This window comes from Apus apus, chromosome 14, assembly GCF_020740795.1.
Source record: "Apus apus isolate bApuApu2 chromosome 14, bApuApu2.pri.cur, whole genome shotgun sequence".
Taxonomy (NCBI): Eukaryota; Metazoa; Chordata; class Aves; order Apodiformes; family Apodidae; genus Apus; species Apus apus.
In genome coordinates, this window is record NC_067295.1 from 2,935,216 (window position 1) to 2,941,215 (window position 6,000).

Consider the following 6,000-nt stretch of genomic DNA (forward strand, 5'->3'; position numbering starts at 1 on the left):
TTCAGGTGCAGATAACTCAGCAAAAGCACTGGGCCATTTGCATGCAGGAGGTGGCAAGCAATTGTGTCCCACAGATCCAAAGTGCCCCCCCAGCACCCCTTCCTGTCCCTTTAGTTGGGTCCCAGGGCCCCTGCAGCTGGCAGGGCAAACCCCCTCCTCCTCCTCCAAAGGTGGTGGGAGGAAAAAGAAGAAAGGGGAAGGAGGAGGGAGCAAAGCTGAAGAGCAAAATAATCTGTGTTACAAAGCGCCCCAAGCAGTTCCCTGTGCTTGAGGCCATCCCTGCTGTGTGTGGCCGAGCTGCTTTTTCCAGGCCTGGCAGGAGAAGCCTGGAGCGGTGGGAAGGGGGATGAGGCTGAGGGAAAGAGGGAGATGGCTCCGGCCAAGCCAACGTGTATTTGAGCCTCAGTGGGTTTCAGAGGCTGCAGCGTGTTTTGGGGATGAAAGCTGCCCTGGGGCCCCTCCCAGCCAGCAGCAACGCTGCGAGTCAGCTGCGGGCATCACGTCTGGCTGGCTGGTGACAGCCTCGTTCTGCTGCAAGAGGTATTAGAAGAAAGGAAGAAAATAAAACCCAACAAAACAGCAAGGGGAAAAAAAAGAAAAGAAAAAGAAAAGAAAAAAAAAAAGGCAAAACGTACAACAACAAAATATATAGCACCAGCCCCCCTCCACCCCCTGTCTCCACCACCCAACAACAAGAAAGGCAAGATCTTTCATAAGCCCGGAAGATGTCACCATAGAAACAGAAATCAGACCCACTCCAAGGATCCTGCCGCCTGGGAAGGCGATAAAATGTTTTCTATCGATTGCTGTCGGGAAAGTCACTGCTGATAAGCCATTCGAGGAGAAATGGAGCAGGGAAGCAGGGACGCAGGAGCTCTTCAGATGAGCTTCCAGATGGTCCCTCGGCTGCCCTTGCGCTGTGGTCGGGGGCCAAGGGACCCTGGGCTGGGTGGGGGTGGCTGCTCTGCCCGGCGCTGGTGCCAGCGTGTGTGTGTGCAGAAGAGGAGGTGTGAGTGTTGGGTGCCTTTGGTGGGGCGAGGTGTGCGTGCCCTGGCTGTTGCAGGCACGAAATGACAAGCCCTCTGGCTGCTTCACCCTTTGCCTTTGCAGCCGAGCAGCTGCTCCTGGCGGGAACGCGCCGTGCCTGGCGTTGCCAGGGTTTGGCATCCTCTTGCCTCCCCTCGGTACTGGCAGTGCTACAGGCATGGCTGGGCAGCACGGTGCCACCAGCCTTGTGCCCTCACAGGGGTCCCTGTTTGCACACAAGCAGCTGCTCTGCAGCTGGGAGCATCCCTGTGGCTGTGGCGCCGGCCGGGAGATGCAGGATTTTCCCAGCAGCTCTTCCCAGGGTGCCGCACAGCACCGGAGCCTGGTCTGTGCGCCCTTTGAAGAGACAGAAAATCCTATTATCTGCTCATTCTTCTCTCAGTGTGAAGCCTCAGAGCATCCAGCAGCAGCCGAGTGTGGTCTGCTTGCCTGCAGCCCCAAGCTGCCTCCCCTCCCACTCACATGGGAAGGTCTCCAGGTCACCCCTGATGGGCATCACCTTTGTATCCCTTATTCCCAAATCACCCCCCAGTGGGCATCACCTTGGCATCCCTGATCCCCCAATCTCCCCTGGTGGGTATCACCTTCACATCCCTGGCCTCCCAATCCATGCCAGAGCTCAGGATACAGATCTCCTTGCAATGTTTGCAGCATCCAGTGGTGGGGAGCAAAGAAGGGGTGAGCTGGGAAGGAGGGTGGGGAGCTGGGAGCTGATCCTCCCCCTCCATGGGGAGCTGAAGCTGCCACCACAGTCTGCAAAGCCTCACGTCCTGAGGGCTGAGGAGGTGATGACCCATCTCGCCTGCTCCCTCCCCGCGGCATCTTTGCTGCCACTAATTGGCAGCAATAAAAGAGGCGGTTAATCCAGGCCAGCGTGGGACGCAGGCACATGGATGTCTGTGGTGAAAAGCACCCTGGCAAGGAGGAGCTGAGGAAGAATATGCTCCTGGGCACAATTTGCAACCCTGGAGAGCTGGTTGGATGCCACAGGGAGCATTTGCTGGGGATTTTGCTAATGATGCAGGCGCAGCCTTCCCAGCTTGGCCAGCATTAAAGCCCTGGCTCACACAAGCTGAGGCTGTTTGGCTTGAACTTAGACCAGCTGCTTTCCACTGACTGGTGGATTTTTGTCTTGTTCCTGGGTGTCTCCACGCGGGAGGTGAACAAAGGAGCAGTTAGTGGGTGATTTCACCTTGAGGGGAGTCTTTTGGATGGGGAAGGAAGAGTTAAACTGAGTCTTGTGACTCAGTTATTTTAGGATGGCAGCGCTGAAGGGGGTTTTTCTGCATATGGGAAGATGGAATTTAATCAGTATTGACAAGAGCCGTTCACCAAAACAGACTCATTTGCTAATGAAAGCCAGACTTGGTGACTCCCCAGGGAAGGACAGCTTTGGGAAAGAGGGGAAGGAGGTGCTGGGAAAGCCAGGGCTCCCTCTCCCATGCTGCTGGTTCTTATGAAACCAGGCTGCACTTGGGGTTGATTTTCCCAGCATGGAAAAGTTTTGGCTTGTTTGCTTCGTAGAGCAGGATGCCCAGGAGCAGCCCTTGTGGCAACAGAGGAACAGCCCCTCCCCTGCCTGTGGACCTTGGTCTGTGTCACCCCATTGGCACCAACATCACAGTGTTAGGCAGAGTCTGGGATGTCAGATGACAGCAAAGCCACCCCACAGCAGTGTCGTGGTGTGGGGTAGAGTGGGGCAGGATGGTGACGTGGGGCTTTGTCCTCCATCTCAGACCACAGCTGGGGGATCCCTGCACGGTGAGGTCCCCTTCCATCAGCAGAGATGTTTCCATCCAAGCCACGTCATCTGTTGGGTTTTCACGCTGATGTGGTGGCAGAAGAATGCTTTTATCAGAGTTTTGTCTTTCCCCCCTCTATCATTGCAATTAAAAGCAGAAAATAGCCAAGACACCTCTGAGACCAGCCCCTTCTGACAATGCAGGACACGGTGAAGAAATCTAATTTCTGTGCCTGGCAGCTGGTATTTCCCATTGCTGCTGGCTCTGTGCCCTGGAGCCAAACTGAGCTCACTACCAGCTGGGGGCTGCCCAAAACCCTGCGGGCACAGCCGGGGGCTCAGGCATCGCCCGGGGGCAGCAGGGGCTGCCGAGCCAGGAGCTTCCTGGGCATTCCCTTGGGCACACACAGGGGGACTTGCCACCAGGCTGAGCCACAGCCAAGGTGGCACGTGTGACCCTGCAGGCACTCCAGTACCTGCAGCTGCCTCCAGAATCACTAGTTGGAGTTTATTGGGTTTTAAACTCCATTCTGAGGTTTAAGGTTTGACAAAAATGTCCAGCTGTTTACCCCCAGTGTGTCCCCAGCTTCCTGGAAAGCCACAGAAGATGGCAAGCTCAGGCACCCTCCTGCTGCATCACAGCAAGGGTGCACATCACATCGCAGCAAGGCAGCACAGTGACTCACTCCTGCCCTGGCAAGGGGTCGACTTAATTCAGCTTAATTCTTTGGGCACTTGTTTTTCCACCCCCCTCCTAAAAAGCAGCACCATGTCCCCCAGCCTTCTGGTGCAGCCACAGGGCTGCTCCTGAAGCTGGAGGGGGGCTGAGTGGGATGCAATTGGAAAGGAGGGTTTTGATCCCCCGCCAAGCCCGCACAATCCCATCCAAGTTCACACTGGCAGATAATGAGCTTTAATGAGCAGGCCACACTAATTGGTAAGTGATCCCAAAACTGTCTGTGATAGAGGTGAGGGAAGATCAGTGGCAGCTTCTGGTGAGGAGGGGGGTGAGGCTGTGCAGCCCCCCGTGATCCAAAGGGCAGGGGCTGCCAGAGGTGGGGCTGCCAGGAGCAAGGGCTCTGCTGGGTTGCTGGTGGGGATTACAAGCAGGACCATGAGCAGGATTTGGAAGCAGGACCATGAGCAGGGTTTGGAAGCAGGACCATGAGCAGGGTTTGGAAGCAAAACCACATGCAGGATGTGGAAGCAGGGTCACGAGCAGCATTTGCAGGTTCTCATCCTTGGCACCCAGCTGGCTTTGCCAACATCACCTGGGTGAGATGTGTGGGCAAAAAGAGCCATGGGAATAGCCATGTCTCCTGCTCCTGACTCTTTAGCAGGTGAAAAATGGGACACAGAGAGATGGAGGCTTTTCACCACGGGGTGATGAACTGCTGGAGGCTTTTGCCCCCACAGACACTGGAGACAGAGCTGGGCAGGGTGGGCCTGGGTGGCCAAGCCCAGAGGGCAGCTGTATGCAAGGCAGTCCTAATTGGAGATCATTGTAAATTCCCCTCTCAAATGGAGTGGAAAAATGCTATTAAGCTAATATAACATCATGGGGGAAGGAAGTTCTGCTGCCACAGTCTCCAGGGAATCTGGTTGTAATGAGGGAAAGGAGCAGGAGATGACAACAGCTGGAGTTCTTGGGGTGGTGGGAGCAACAGACCAGCTCAGTGCCACCCAGCCCTGCTTCTCTGTGCCCTGCCTCAATTTCCCCATGTGGCCAAGGGACACCAAGCTCTGCTCCAGCAGCCAGAGGACCCCAGGAGCTCAGTGAAGGTTTATTTGCTATTACAGTCTGGGGAAACTGAGGCACAGGTGAGCTTGCCAGAATTACCCAGGAGCTCAAGGAGCAGAATCCTGCATCCTCTGGGTGCCACATTTCCTAGGAAAAAGGTACAGGAGGCACCTTTGTTGAAATAGAAACACAGCCAAGCCTGGGGACACCCCAAGGAGCAGAGAGGTGGCCTGTCTCTGATCACAGATGCTCTGCCAGGTCCCTCCAGCAGCCGTGCTCCCTTCCCAACACTATGTGGCAGCCTCTGCCCATCTTTGGGGCAGCCTCCCCATCCCGAGGGTGCTGCTGCCCAGGGGCATCAGGGCCTGGGCAGCAGCACCCTCGGGGTGGTGGGGGGTTGCAGCATCCTCTAGGTCCCAGGACTCTCAGCTTGGCTGCAAACCACACTGAAGGTCCTACCAGGGGGAATGTCCTCACCCACACAGCCATGAGTATCAGGCTGAGCCCCATTCAGGGTTAGATCAGGTCAATTCTGCCTGCTAGCAAGGAGATAAGAAGCAGGGTTGGCAGCTGTTGGTACCATCTGCTGAATTGGAAGTGCAACGCACTAAACAAATAGCGTCTTGGGATAAAAACCTGCTGCTTAAGGCAAGGAGGTGTTTCTGCTGCAGGTATTGCTGTGAGCTGGTTATTCCCAGGGTGGGGATTTGCAGGGCTATAAAGAAGCACTGGGATGTAAAGGAGTCTTGAGAGTGTATCCTGCCTGTGGAAGGTCTTGTGCTGGATAAAGTGCTGACGCTTTGGGGAAAACGCTGCTCTGGGTTTCCTGCAGCACAGAATGGGGGGGGAAACCCATAAAACCACAGACTGGTCTGGGTGGGAAGGGACCTTAAAGATTCTCTAGTTCCAGCCCCACTGCCTGGGCAGGGACACCTCCCACTGGACCAGGTTGCTCAAAGCTCCATCTAACCTGGAAAAAAACCTTTAAAAATAAATCAAATTACCACTGTGGGGCTCTTGGCAGATGCCACCAGCTCAGCCCCGTGTGAGAGATCAAAGAGATGGGCAGGATGACACATCCCAGAGGACAGGGATGCACAGATGAACCTCCCAGCATCTCCCCCCACCACCACCCTTGGTGTAAATCAGCCCAACGCTGCTGATTTACTCTGGCAGAAGGACACTCCAAAGGACTGCCATGATTTAGCAATCCCATCAGGACCTGGCCACTTGTGCAGAAGTCGGTCAGTTTGTCATTTCCTCCCAGAGAGGAAGATGCAGCCATGGGCAGTGATGGCACGGGCAGCCAGCTGTGCCACAGCTCCCTGCCAGCGCCGGCAGGATCGGTGCTCCCAGAGCACGGCTTCATCCCAGGAAGGTAAGACCTCCTCCATGATTTATAGCAGGCAGGAGAAGCCAGTCCCATCTGCTACCCCAGGCACCTACTCTCACTCTCTTTTTGATTTTTTTT